The following is a 14,724-nucleotide window of genomic DNA, read 5'->3' as shown; positions in this document are numbered from 1 at the left end:
GCTTAAAGGTTTGCCATAGCTTATTGATTCTCTTTTCTTTTTTATTTAAAAACTTTTTTTTATTTTTAGAGAGAAAAACATTTTTTTATTTTGAGAGAGAGTGTGCATGAGCACGTGCAAGTTGGGGACTGGGGCAAAGGAAAAGGGAGAGAGAATACCATGCTGAGCATGGAGCCTGACACAGAGCTCGGTTCCATGACCTTGGGATCATGACCTGAGCCTAAGTCAAGAGTCAGACACTCAACCAATTGAGCCCCCTAGGCACCCCCTTTTCTTTTTAAATCCTTTTTCTCTCTATAATTCATCTTGGAAATTTCATATTGTGTGTCTTCAAGTTCACTAACGCTTTCTTCTACAATGTCTATTCTTCTGTTAATCCCATCTAGTGTATTTTTCACCTTAGAGACTGCTTGTTTTTTTTTTTTAATTTTTAATGTTTTATTTTTAAAGGGGAGAGAGACAGGGTGTGGGTGGGAGAGGGGCAGAGAGAGAGAGAGGAAAACACAGAATCCAAAGCAGACTCCAGGCTCTGAGCTGTCAGCACAGTGCCTGACGCAGGCCTCGAACTCACAAGCTGTGAAATCATGACATGAGCTGAAGTCAGATGCTCAACCGACGGAGCCACCCAGGTGCCCCTAGAGATTGTTATTTTCATCTCTAAAAGTCAGATGTAGAAAATTTTTATAACTTCCTTGTCTCTACTTAATTTTTTCAATATATTACCATAAAATAACTGTTTTAATGTTCTTGTCTGCTAATTCTAACATCTGTGTCAGTGATTGGTTAGTTTTAGTGATGGATTTTTCTCTTAGTTGTGGGTCATATTTTTGTTTCTTGACATGCCTTGTAATATCTGATTTAATGGCAGATGTTGTGAATTTCAATTTATTGGGTGCTGAATATTTTTGTGTTTCTATAAACATCTGAATTTTTATTTCAGATGCAGTTAAATTACTTTAAAATAGTTAGATCCTTTTGGATCTTTTATTTTTTGGCAGCACCAAAGCAGCATTTAATCTAGGGCTAATTACTCTCCAGTACTAAGCCAATGCTTCCAATACTCTACCTCTTGAATTGGGAGGTTTCTAGTTGGCCTGATATGAATAGCCACTATTCCTGGCCCTCTGCGAATGCCCAGTACTTTTCCTTCTAATGCTGAAACAGTTTGTTCTTTTCTTGACCTTGGGTGCAGGTATGCACTGATCAGCACTATTGAATTATCAAGGAAGACCCTCCGCAGATCTCTGGGATTCTCTATGTTGTTATCTTATCTCCCATATCTGAGTTGTGAACTCTAGCTGTCTTGTTTTTCTTGGACTTAGAGCTCCTGCAGTTCCTCTTTTATTGCCATGGCCTGTAAATCCTCTGAAGATAATAAGCTGGGGCAAATCTTGTTCATTTTCCATCTCTGAGGCATCATTCTCCTTCACTGCCTAATATCCAGTATCTTGAAAACTGTTGTTTTATATATTTTGTCTAGGTCCTTTTTGTTGTTGTTGGTGGTGGTGGTGGTGGTCAGGTGGGAGAGCAAATATGGTCCTTGTTATCATATCTTGGCCGGATTCAGAAGTTCCCCAAGGCTCCAATCTTCATGGTCACTTCACATTTTGAGAAGAGGAAGAGAAACATTCCGAGAGTCTATAACCAGTTGCCTCTGGTACAACCAGTCTGTAAAATGAAGTGTGACTGTTGTTTAATCTGCCTACTTAATACTTATTAAACACCCAAAATATTATAAAGGTTTGTTGTGAATAGTGATTTATAGATTGTTTGGGCCAGACTTCAGAGCTCTGGGGCTTCCTTTAAACATGCCAGTGACATTTTCAAAACACAGGGGCCATTGATAGATTGCAAATCAGTTTTCACTCTTACTGGGTAGTCATTCTGAAAACTTGGTTCTGCTTCTACTTTTGTCATCTGGGTAAGGTTGCAATTAAGGCAAATTTACTCTCTAAAGATATTAGTACTATGTAGGACCCCCTAAAATAGGCAATTTACTGTGATTTCAGGGTTTATTTCTGGGACACTAAATACCTTTCTAGTCCAACTCCAAGCAGTGCAATGTGATTCTTGTTTATCTTATTCTTAAAAATTTATTTGAAATTTAAGGGGAAGCTCCTGCAATCATATTTGCATGGAAAGAAAAGATCAGCATTTTAATTAAAGCAAAGGAAAGAGAGGACTTAATAAAGCTGAAAATAATCATAGACTAATGAATATATTTTTAAGCACTTACTATGGGTATAGCATTTTTTTTGGCAATGCGGTGACAAAAGAATGTGTTAGCTACTTTTCATCTTTATGTACCTCTGTGAATGTCATAGATTCAGTCTTAAAAACAAGTCTTATTTAATAGTAATTTATCCCCCCACTTTTTAAAAGTAATCTCTATGCCCAAAGTGAGACTTGGAAATCTTGAACTTAAGACCCCAACTAAGATCAAGAGTCACATGCTCTACTGACAGCCAGGAAAGTGCCCCTGTTCCCCCCACCCCCCCTTTTTTTTTAAGTTTATTTATTTATTTTTAGAGAGAGGGAGAGAATCCAACGCAGGCTCTTCATTGTCAGAGCAGAGCCTGATGGGGGGGCTCAAACTTGCAAACTGTGAGATCAGGACCTGAGCTGAAGTTGAATGCTTAACCAACTGAGCCACCCAGGTGCCCCTGTTTTCCCTTTTTTAAAATCAGTCACATGTAACTGCCCATCAAAGCTTTGGTTAACATGAAGTAATTGGTGTTATTTCAGTGTCATATAATTTCAGATAAAAACAGAGAATCTTGGGATGCCTGGCTGGCTCAGTCAAGGGAGCATGTGACTCTTGATCTCAGGATTGTGAGTTTGAACCCCAGATTGGGTGTAGAGATTACTTAAAACCTAAAAAAAACAAAAATTAAGTAAAAAACAGAATCTTGCTGGTATAGGTAACGAATAGCCTATATAATTTCTTTTAGGTTTTTTGAGATACTGAAAATAGCTTTTTCTTCTTTAATTTACTGGGACCTAGGGTGATCCAGTAAGTAGCTTACAGTTTAGTTTTGGAGATAAATATTATAAATAACAGAAAAAACAAGGTAGGACTGTTAAGTGCCACATTTGAGCGGCATAGATCCTAAGTGTTATAGGATTTTATTGTATAGAAAGGTACCTGAGCTGAGCTATCACAATCTGGACAGGTAGCTAGGACTGAGAAGTATTCTGAGGTGGGAGGCAGTATATATAAATGTTCAGTGGCCAGAATGTTGGCTGTATGTTGTGGATATTGTACAGTGAGAGACTCTTCTATCAGAGAGTAGTTGGAGATGAGGTAGGAAAAATAGGTGAGGGTCAGATCTAAGATCTTGAGTTCTTTGAATTTGTACTTTATACAGAGATGGCAGTGAAAATGAGAAGGGTCATTGAAGAGACTCTGTAATGGAGAAAGCCAAGGACCTGGTGACCAAATGTGAGGATTGAGAGGGAAGAGTAGAGGTTTTGAGCTAAGAGTTATTATTATTACAAATAGAAAAGTCAGAAGAGAGAGCTTAAATGAAGTGATGCCAAAGATCCCTGGGGCTTTTTCTAAAAATTCCCAATTTCTCTGTGTGGCTCCTGACTGGATAGCACTTTCCCTATGGTCCTTTGCCCTCAATTGTTGAGCCTGGCAGGATGAAATCAAGTTTGGAAGGGCATTTCCAGGTCATGAAGTCACCTGGCGTAATTTTTCATTTTACAGATAAGCAAATCAAAGGCTTTAGATATTGTGACTTCCCTTAAGACCACACAGCTAGGCTGGTTTCTTGCTACTGTTTTCTGAAATTCCTTCAGCAAATACTGTTGGTGAAGTGAGCCTTGTGTTTCCCCACCATAATTCAATTAGTGTTTGACATGATTTGCAAATAGTTTTTCACCTTCAAAAATCAAATATATTAATAAAGTATCTCCTTCTTAGTGGTCTGATTTTTTCCTTTATCCATACTTGTAGTAGCAAACTTCGTAGCAGTATACTATGGGCATTAATGCCAAACTCGTTTTGAGTGTAATGAGTCTGCTCTCATGAAAAGTGCCTGAGCTGTTTGAGAAGGAATGATTAACATTAATTTAAGTCTGGAACTATTCTTACTGAGAGTCCTTTCTAGAATTTTTTAAATGAACGAGATGTGGATGGAGATCAGTAAAGGATTTGCTTCCTTTCTTTGCTTCTCTAAACGCTATTCCTTATTCATGCATGGAACCCTAAATTCGCGTGTGACTCCTAACCTGCAGGAGAATGAGATTAGCTCATTAGCTAATGGAGCTGAAAAAGTGAACTCTTCTGCTTTAAGATGTCTCACCCAGTACTACACCTCAGCTGGAACCTGGGGAGAGCGCCTTCTCTTTTGCCTCCCAAGCCTGTTTCCTTATCTTAGCCCTTGGCTCTCTCCCTTCCCCCTTCCCCCTTCCCTTCCCCTGCATCGCGCACTTCCTTGCTTGGGGTCATGCACCCCAGGCTCCCCCTCCTTTATTTATTTAGGGCCGCGAGGCTGCATCCAGCTTGCAGCTGCGCTGCGGTCCACCGCCTCCTAAAGCCCGGGGCGGAGCTGAGTGAGCATTAGCCCCGCCCTCAGTTGTGGGCGGGGCCGGCGGCCGAAAAGGTTCCGTTTATTTGTGTGGGCGGGGCCTCCTGCGGGGGGCGGAACTAGGAGGTCGGGCCAAGGCGGGGAGGGTGGCTGGCCCAGCTGGGGGCGAGAGGCGCGGCGCCGAGGCTCGTTGATTGTGGCGCAGCTGTGGTGGCGTTTCCCACTCGCTATGCGTCGGGCGAGGATCTCCGAAGGTAAGTATGGGGGAGGGTCTGGGCGTAGCGAGAGCCAGGTGGAGGTACTCCCGCGGGCGCGTTTGAGCCAGGTGTTGTTTGGAACCGCCCCTGTGCTACTTCCGTGCATAGTAGGAGCGCGTGGTACGAGTGGGCGGCCTCCTGGCGTGAACCCCCAGAGGGAGAGGCGCAGGTCTGTCTCTAGTTTTGCAGCACTTGTTCACGGCATTAGCTCCAGGACAGAAAGCATTTGCGTTGCTCTACACACCTCCTCCCCAAATCTCGAGAGACCTCAGGTACTGAGGTTTTTGTGTTCTTTAAAATGCATTTCTAGTTCGTGGTTCACGACTGGAGGAGAAAGTCGATAGTGAACTTGTAGTGCAGCTTTATTTTGACTTCATGTTAGTCAGTTTGCAAGAACTGTAAGAGTGCAACTGGTAATGGGACTGTTATTTAAACAAGAGCTCCAGGGTTTACATAGGCAGCGTATTGTGGAGATTATTGTGGAGTATTTGAAGCTAGAATGCCTGAGTTTGAATCTACCTGTTAATTGTGAAAAGTTGGGCAGTTTGCCAAATTCCTCTATGACTTTGTTTCTGCATACATAAAATGAGGATAATGATAGTTCCGTCCTTATAGGATTGTTATGAGATTAAATCAGTTAATACTTAGTTCCACCTGGCGCATAGCCCACACTAACGTTGGCTGTTTTTATTATGCATTCAGATGGGCTTTAATCTAACAAAGCCGTCAACACCGGAAAACCTTTCCGCAGAGTTGTTGATAGAAATGCTTGCAGATTCCTTTGGAATTTCAAAGGCTGAATCCCACCATAAGGTCTCATTATTTTTCTCATTTACCAGAGATGTGATCATCCACCTGGTTTCAAATCTAATCCACTCTCAAATGATAAAGAAGCCTTAAGAGTCTTGAAGGCTGTTCTTAAACGGGGATGAGAAAAGGCAGCACTTGCAGAGTGTAGCCTCATTTTAAACACCAAGCTCTGGCAGGTTTGTTTAAAAGAAGGTCGTATCACTTGTACACAGAACTGACAAGTTGTGTTACTTGGGACGGGTGCTTATTTGTACTATTATTGGAAAAGGAGGTAAACCAGAGTACCCAAATATATAAATAAACTAAACATCATAGGAACCATAACTAGCCACCTAGAATCTCAGATCGAAAGGAATGTGAAAAGTCACAACAGCTGCCCTTTACAGATAAAGATGAGGCCCCAGGACCCAGAATCAATAAAAGGCATAGCTTAGACTAGAATTCAGCTCTTCTGAACAATAAATTATAAAATCAAAGAATGATACTACTTCTGGTTTCGATAATTATACTATTTTTATTTTTGACAGTTTTATGGTGCTGTGAATGGTTTTCCTCTCTGTAGCATCCTCCTTGGTAGCTTAATTGCATGATTCATAATCATTCTTTAGCACCTTTGATTTAAATCTCAAGTCTCAAAATTGCTACATCAATGATTGCTTTGAGAACAAGATGGTTGTCTTCTTAAGCTTTGTATAAACATGTTCTAACAGTGCTTTGGTTTTGTTGTTTTAAAATGTAGTCTTTTTCTCCCATGTAGGGAACATAAACAGCCAGTATAAACAAATTGACCTACTAGGCAGTTTGTTATCACTGTGTTACTGGTGAAGTTTTCTTGATTGGGTAGGATAGAGTCAGGAAGTGGGACACTGAATGCTAGCCCAAGAAAATAGGACTGGGTCACCAAAGAGATATACTGCAATTGCTGCTGACTTCAAAAGCATCATAGGGTGACTGTTTGAAGATACTGGTGTTTACTTGCTGACTCCTCTCAGGCTTCTTGCGTAGTTCACTCCCTTACCTCTAGGTATTTGTTTAGATGTCACACTCTCAGTAAACCCTCCTAATTAAAATTCCGTACAACCCCGTTCTTCCTGTAATATATATTTATCTCTTTATTTACTTGTTCATTATCTCTTGTCTGCCATTAGAGGGTAAGTTCCATGAGGGCTGGGGTACTTGCCAGTTGCATTCACTGCTGTGTCTTAGGTCCCTGGAAACAGTGCCTGGCACCAGAAGGTGTTAGATGTGTGCATCTGATGCAGACATTTTCAGCTAAGGCTAGTAATTACTTAAGCCAATTCACTGTCATTTTGCCCTGCTCTCCCCTCCACCCAATTCTAGTTATTTCTAGGAAATAACCTAGGAATAAAACCTTGTTACCTAGGAATAAAACCTTGAGGCAGTGTTAATGCCTCCTTCTACCTGGCATTCCACATGCAAATAGCAATTGACTAATTTGTCCTGTCAATTTTTTGCAAACTTGCCATTCTTATTGTTGCCAAACCCCTCTTTCTTCAAGCCCTCCTCTATTTCATTCCATTTTCTACACCTATAGCCTTTCAGGTTCCCTTTTCAAATGCCTTTACATCTTCATCTAGAGAATTAAATCCAGAGTGAGAAGCCTGGCATTCAGAGTTCTCTTTGTGATCTCAAATGCACTTTTCTAGCCTCTGTCTCCTGTATGTAAGAAAAGTGATTTCTAATTTATGCTTGTAAATATGAAAATAAAATAAGGCTTTAATGATAATGCCCTGTAAAAGCACAAAGTGAATGTTGTTTCTTGACTGTTTCTCTTTCTGTTTTTATGGAGTGAGTCTTTCCCTGCAAGGAGGCAGGAATTCAGACAAATGGGACGAATGGCTATTCCCTATTTGTTCTGAGGACTTTGGCTGCCCTTTCTGCTTTGAGTGCCCGGCCTTCAGGTTCTTCCTTCACCACCACCCCAGAAACCTAGATAAGTTCAGTTGGAAGTGGTTTTATTCTTTCTCTGATTTCTAGAAGCTTTTATACATTTTTTTAAGTTTATTTAATTTTACAGAGAGTGCACGCGCGCGTGCGCGAAAGTGGGGGGGAACAGAGAGAGAGAAAGAGAATCCTTAGCAGGCCCCGTGCTGTGAGCACAGAGCCTGATGCTGGTCTATCTCATGAAGCAGGAGATAATGACCTGAGCCGAAATCAAGAATTGATGCTTAACTGACTGAGCCACCCAAGTGCCCCTAGAATCTTTCCATACTTTGAGAGAATTTATCACAGTCTACTTTGAATTGTAATTCTTTGGGCATTTATCTTTTTCTTTTTTGCTACATACAAGCTCCTGGAGGACAAGAATCATACACACACAAATTCTAGTTCCTTTTTTTAAGAAAAAATAAGACACTCACTTCTTTGTTTCTTTAAATAAAGATGAACTTAAAGTTCTATTTTATAGGTCTTTAAATCATTAAATATTGAGCTTCAGTCACTTCTACAGTATGAGTAATTAAGAAAGAAGGCAGGGTGAAATTTAGTACTACATAAAAAGTTCCAAATGAAGATAATATCTGGATTCATAAGGGAAGAGCTGTAGGGAGAGCAACATATCCAACACCCACATAGCTGGACAGGCAGAAGTTTAAAAAGATACACAAACTCACTCAGGAAACCATTAGGACAAGACAGTTTATGGAGCAACATCAGCTTTGGATTTTTCTTGTGGGGAATTACTTCTAAGCTTTATTTTGTTTTTGCATCTCTGTGCACAAATAATACTGTCTCCCTGCTTTGTTTTCTGTGCTGGATAAGACTGAACATTTTCTCTTCCTCTTTCTGGTCTGAAAGTAGTTACCTTCTTTCCTTTCATTGTTTAAACTAATAAAATGTTCATACTTTTTTCTTATTTTCCTGGTATATGGAGATGACACATGCCAGAAGCTTTTTGTTCTTCAGAGAAAGGTGATAGATATATAACTTGAATTTATCTACTGTTAGAAGCTTTTGGTTTTATTTGATATCAGCATGTGGTTTAATATATTTTGTTTCATTTCATTACAGACATATCCTTGCACATACTCCAGTTGCGTGAATGCTTTTATTTTACTTGTGACTTTTTCTCCTAAATTAAAACTTGTCTCTCTAAAGTCTACAGACATTTCTGAAATTTAATTTTTTCTCTTATTGCCTCTCAAACCTCAACTGGAGTTTACCCATTGTAGGGCATTCATTACCCTAACTTACTTTTTTTGTTGATTTTGAGTACTTTTAGGTGTCGACTAAATTTATTTTACCACTCCTAAGATGAAGCTGTGGTTTCTGTTGGTAGAAAGAGTTGGTAGGGAAAATATATATATAAGTCACAATTTTTTAAATGTTAGAACTTTAAGGTAAAATGTTGCTTATATTTTTACTAATAAATAGCTAATATAAGGTCAGGATTTAAAGTTAATATGTGACAATTTATTGTTTAAGTGGTACTGTGATTTAAATATTTTTTAATTTTGATTGTAAGTTTTGTCCTTTGGGAAATTTCTTATGTGCTAACCAGTAAAGCTTTACTGTCAGAAAAAGAATCTTGAAACCAAATATTTGCTTTGGAGTAAGGTTTCCTTTATCACACTGTATAAGCATCTGTGTTTATCCTGAGTTTTCCTTATTTTTAAAAAGCCTGGTTAAGGGTGCTTATCAGATAGGACCATTCATACAAATAGTAAAAGTTGTGGCAGAGCCTAATTACATATCTCTAGCACATGGTTAACACTTTGTGTCTGTTAAATAAATAAATCTATGCTTTTCAGGAGGATTTTGTTAAGATACTGTAGCATATTAGTGTATTTAATAATGGAATTGATCTAAGGATGCCTGGGTAGCTCAGTTGGTTAAGCATCCAGTTCTTGATTTCACCTCAGGTCATGATCTCAGTTTGTGGGTTCAGGCCCCGCATTGGGCTCAGTGCTGATGGTGTGGAACCTGCTTGGGATTCTCTCTCTCTCCCTGTCTGCTTGCTCTCTCTCAAAATACACCTAAAATTAAAAAAAAAAAAATGGAATTGATCTAGTAAAGAGGGAGAAATTGTTGATTCAGGAGACTGATTTAGGAATGATGATCTGTTGGTTACTTTGAAGATCTCGCACACTTTAGCATATTGGAATTTTTACAAACTCCCTCCACCTGTTTGTTGAAAGAGTAAATTAAATATGTATCAATAAGTGTGTAGCAGTACATAAGTCACAATATCTACACTCTGGTCATGGAGGTTCTCAATAAATAACCTGCAGTCTTAGATGATTATAAATGCTAAAATGGAAAGAACCAGGATGATGACAAGATTCCTTTGGGAAAGGAGCACTGTAGTTAGGGTGGTCTTGAAGGCTTGTTGCAGGAAGTGGCATTGGAACAAAGACCTCATTGGGAAGAGGGGACACAGGTACAAGAGATGAGGTGGGAGAGTGCTCTGTGTGTGAGAACTAGGAAGTGGGCTGTTCCTACGGGAGCCTAGTAAGTGGTGGGTTAGGAGGCACTGGTGGGATGCCACTGAAGAGGTAGGAAAAGGTTAGACCATTCAGGTGCTTATAGGCTGATAGCAATAATTCAGAGTTTGGATTCTAAGAGCAGAGGGAAGCAATGGAAAGGGTTTAAGCAATGGGATGAAATTATCAGGTTTATAGGGATTAAGAAAATGACCCTGCCTACTGCAGGAATGAATAATGGATTGCAGGGGGTTAGAGAAGAAGTGGATATGTCAGGTTGGAGGTTCTCTAAAGATACTATGAAATGCGATATTGATTGTTGTCTTTTTGGGGAGGGGGTGGTAGTTGTTTTGTTTTTGGTTCCTCCTCAGTTCTCCCAATTTCCCCAGCCAGAACAAGGCTTCCTAGGGCCTGCAGTATTTTACCACTGCTAGTTCTGTATAAAATTCCACGTTTGTTTTCTTGTGCCTCATATAATCATCCATCCACCCATCACTCTGCCAGTGATCACAGTTGTCCAGGAATCATCCTTGGAAGTGTTCTGTATTCCCACCTTTTGGAAGATACATTGGGAATGTGCCTTCCAATGGAAAAGCTTGGGATTCCAGGAAGAGGGCAGGTGTTCTGGCAATGGGGAGTCCAAGACAGTGACTTGAGGAGCCTGAGAAAGAGCAGAGCATTGCAGTTGCACTTAACATCCCTACCCTGTCAGTTCTGGAACCAGTGGAGGGACATGTTATCAGTTGGAGCAAATTTAGGACCTTCTTCCTTATCCTGGCAGCTTTGAGTCTAGTACTGGAGAACAGGACTGTCAGCTGTTACTTTTACCTCGTTCAGTCCTTTTTTAAACTATCTGTATTAAGTGAGCTAGTTTCAGAGAACCAACAGACTCCTGTAACTTTTGTCAAGGTTTTTGGATACTCCTGTCAAGGTGTTGGTCACAGATTATTTTTCTGTGTTGTGTCCCAACATTGAATACTCTACACATATTTTATTTCTAATTCTTTTATCACTTTTTAAAATCACTTTTATCTATCAAGAAACAATAAATAGAAGGTACCTCAAATAAGAAATGTGATAAACTTTGGAAAAACTAGGACTGCTTTGTGATTATAGAGTGAGGGAAAAATCAAATGGGGGTGGAGTGGGAATTAGAGGAAGGATATATTAGGAAGGAAAACAGGAAAAGTTGTAACTGATTCATCATGTTGATATGTGTAGGGAGAATGTTACTATGCATCTGCCATTGGCACATCCTATTAGATTTTTAATCTGTTCTGCAGTGAATTTAATTTATAGATGTGACAAAGATGTGCTTTGTTTCTTTTGGATGTGTTTGGAGCTAGTATTCTGAGAGGCAGAAATAAACAGATACAGATTATGTACTATTACAGTAGGCTTTCAGTAAAGTAACTAATTAGGAGTAAGAATTTCCTAAGGTCTTTTTAATGTGGTTTAAAATGAAACCCAACTTTCTTGGCCTGTCTTCTCAGGAATAATTCTTGCCCCCACCCCCATGTGATTCCTTTTCGTATTCTCTGGGTCAGTCCCCATTTTCCAAACCAATCCCTGTGTATATGGATTTTGTTTTGTCTCTTCCTTTGTCAGTTCCCTCCTAACAAGGTTTCCAAACACCCACCACCCAGTCCTTGTCTCTCTGCTGGAGGAAATTTGTAGCTCTTCCAGGTCTGATTCCTGCCATTTGAAACAGGATTGTTCTTAATTTCCCTTTATGACTTGGTGTGAATCACTGAACTCCTCTCTACCGTGTTAGTTAAGAGTGGTTTCTGATACTTATAAATGTATCTATCTCATAACTTGGGTAGGGTCTACTAGTCAGTACCAAACAGTACCCGTGATGTGTGAAAGAAACAGGGTTAAGAACTTTTCTGCTTAGGGGTACCTGGGTAGGAAGTTAAGCATCCGACCTTGGCTTATGTCATGATCTCGTGGTTGGTGAGTTTGAGCCCCACATCTGACTTTCTGCTGTCAGCACAGAGCCTGCTTTGGATCCTCTGTCTCTCCCCTGCTTGCACACATGTGCACACTTGTGCACGCACTTGCTCTCAAGAATAAACACTTAAAAAACAGAACTTCTCTGCTTAAATTTAGAGGTGAAAGCAGAAGAATCTTTGAATTTTCTCTAAAACATATTTTTGGCTGTCTGAAACAAAGTTGGACAAGATCCAGGACAGTAATTGCATAAAATGGACAAAAAGATGGGCATGATGATGAAGGAAAAAATGCTTTAAAAAAAGCTTAACTAATGTTAACTATACTGGAATTGAAGTAAAAGGCTTATTTTTTTAAAAAAAAGCCTGTCTATTTTAAGTAGTATTTTTCAACAAAGTTTTATGATGTTCAATGAATTTGGACAGTTTTCTATCATGGTGTTTCATCCATATTTCTACTTTTTACAGCCCCCCCCCAAAAATGAAATCTATTCATGCTTAAAAAAAGAAACAACCTTCCCTTTCTCTTCAAAAAACCATATCTTGTGATAGCATCCTTTCTTGTGTCATCCTTATTTCATAATTTAGCCCACGATGGTCCTTGTGATGGGGCCAGTGCTCAGAACCTGCTCCGTACCACACTGGTAGTTATTGACGTTCTGATGTTTTAAGAAGATGGGCCACTCCTGACACAGTGCTCCACAAACCTGACCCCTCCTGGTGGCAGAATCAGAAAACTGCTTTTCCTATGCCAAGGCTTTCTTTCTGTAACCTGAGAGCTGACGGACACTTGGTATTTTCCTCTCTTCAACCCGTATCTCCAAAGGTAATTTAGAAGAAGGGAATGCCTGCAGTAGTGTTATAAGAAATTGAGAGTGTGTGCACACCAGGCTCTGAGGTCAGAGCTATGTTCACATTACAGTGCTGCCATCCAGAGTTGTGTGAGGATGTGGACCTCAGAGCCTAGGTTCCTTCATCTGTAAAATGGAGATGAAGATACTTGCCTCATGGGCTTCTTTGAGGACAACGTGATGGGTTAGATGTGAGCACTTAAAATAGTGCCTGGCATTAGTACTCAGTATATACTAGTGTCTTCACCTCCACATTATTGATATCTTGGGCTAGATAACTTTTGTCCTGTGCATTGTAGGATGTTTAGCATCATCCTTGACATGTAGCCACTAGCAACCCCCCAAGTTGTGACAACCGAGGATATCCCCAGACATTGCCCGGTCTCCCCCTGAGGAGAACCACTATATAAGTATAATAATTTACTAGCTGTTAGATTACTTTTGCCAAACACTGTCCCTCTTAAAGTCTGGCTGGTCCCCAAAAGTTCTTTTCTCATCTGACCACTTCTTTTTGTCATGTTGGACTTGTCTGAGTTTGTCATGTTGGGCTTGTCATCACTGGATGAAGATTAAGGTTAGTTCTTCCATTCTGGGTTAGTATCTGAACTTAGGCTCATTAGAACCGCATGATCTAGCCTTAGGCCAGCCAGCTGCCCTTGGGAACCAATCTACAAGACTTTATTGTGACTCTGCAGCAGAGTGAAGGCAGATTCTTTTCCTATTCTTCTTTTGAAAAGCTTAACATACATATCTATGAACCTCCCCCCAAATTCCAAGTTTTATTCCCACATGAACAACATAGCTTTTTGTTCTATTCTTTTTAGTTGTGGGGGTTCTTGTATCAGTCATCTTCTCATTTTGTTTTATTTGCCTGCCTGGCCATAAGATGATTTTGCAGAATTTTAATTGCTTCAGTTTCACAGAATAGACATAGATTTAATGTAAAGTAATAGCAGGGTTGCTTTTTCATAGTTTCATTCCTGACCTCTTAAGAATAAGTTTATGAGCCTTCTTCATTGATCTCCAGAGGACTCTTTAGAGCATATATGTGTTAGATAGAGGTAGTGTGGTATAATGGGTAAAAGTCCTGAAGTTCAAATCCTGGCTCCACCACCTGGGGCAGGTTACCTCCTCCCTTTATGCTTTGGTTTTTCCTTGATTTTCCTGTCAGTAAAGCTTTTGTGAGCTGACTTGTAATAAGCTTAGCCACTGAATATTAAATATTGTGAGGTTACTAGATTGATTTAGCTTGAAGGGAAGGAACACCTTACTTAAGGTGAGGCAGTGTGGTATAGCAAACAAGTATATACAGGTTTTGGAGGTAGTCAAATTTGGACTTGAATCCTAGCCCATTAACTCGATAGTAGCTTGGGCAAGTGATTTCTTTCTTCTTGTTGTTATTTGCAGAGGGAGGGGCAGGGAAGTGATTTAATCTCATTTTTTTCTTCACAGCAGCATTTTCATTTCCCAGTGTATGATTTTAGCTCCCTTTTTCCAGAGAAAATTGAGGCAGACAAGGGTGATTTCTTTCAAACTTCTACTCCCATACCTGCCTGGCTTTATTTTTAGTTAGGCTGAGAATATATGGCAGTCTGCATCTGTGTCCCTTGTCTGTGCTTGCATGGTGTACCAGGCATACATGTAACATCACCCTATCACCCTTAGCCAACTATTGAAATTTTTATATTGCTTATCATTCTTTCCCATGAGGTAAGTTCTTTGCAGGTAGGATTTTCTCTCTGTCTTTCTATTACTTAATGCATAATGAGTGCTTAATAAGTGTCTGTTGAACAAAGGAATAAAAACTTATTTTAAACAAATTGCTGTGTATTAGATCCAATTTATTGACTACTACACAGAGCTAGGTCTTTTACACT

At 39.8% G+C, this 14,724-nt stretch overlaps 1 protein-coding gene across 5 annotated transcripts in view; it reads left to right on the top strand.

The window, feature by feature from the left end:
• The window catches only part of SGK3 (serum/glucocorticoid regulated kinase family member 3), a 154,229-nt gene that overhangs the window by 51,964 nt on the left and 87,541 nt on the right, over window positions 1-14,724 (top strand). The window contains exon 1 of one of the 5 annotated variants that reach the window (XM_049633663.1): window positions 9-4,789. The exons of the other annotated variants lie outside the window; for them this stretch is intronic. The gene's annotated coding sequence lies outside the window, so the exon portion shown is untranslated. Of the gene's footprint in view, window positions 1-8; window positions 4,790-14,724 lie in introns of those variants that run through there. 5 annotated transcript variants of the gene reach the window in all.

The sequence above is a fragment of the Panthera uncia genome, chromosome F2 (genome assembly GCF_023721935.1).
Source record: "Panthera uncia isolate 11264 chromosome F2, Puncia_PCG_1.0, whole genome shotgun sequence".
Lineage (NCBI taxonomy): Eukaryota > Metazoa > Chordata > Mammalia > Carnivora > Felidae > Panthera > Panthera uncia.
The sequence above is the reverse complement of the archived record's forward strand: the minus strand, read 5'-3'. Positions and strand labels throughout refer to the sequence as shown.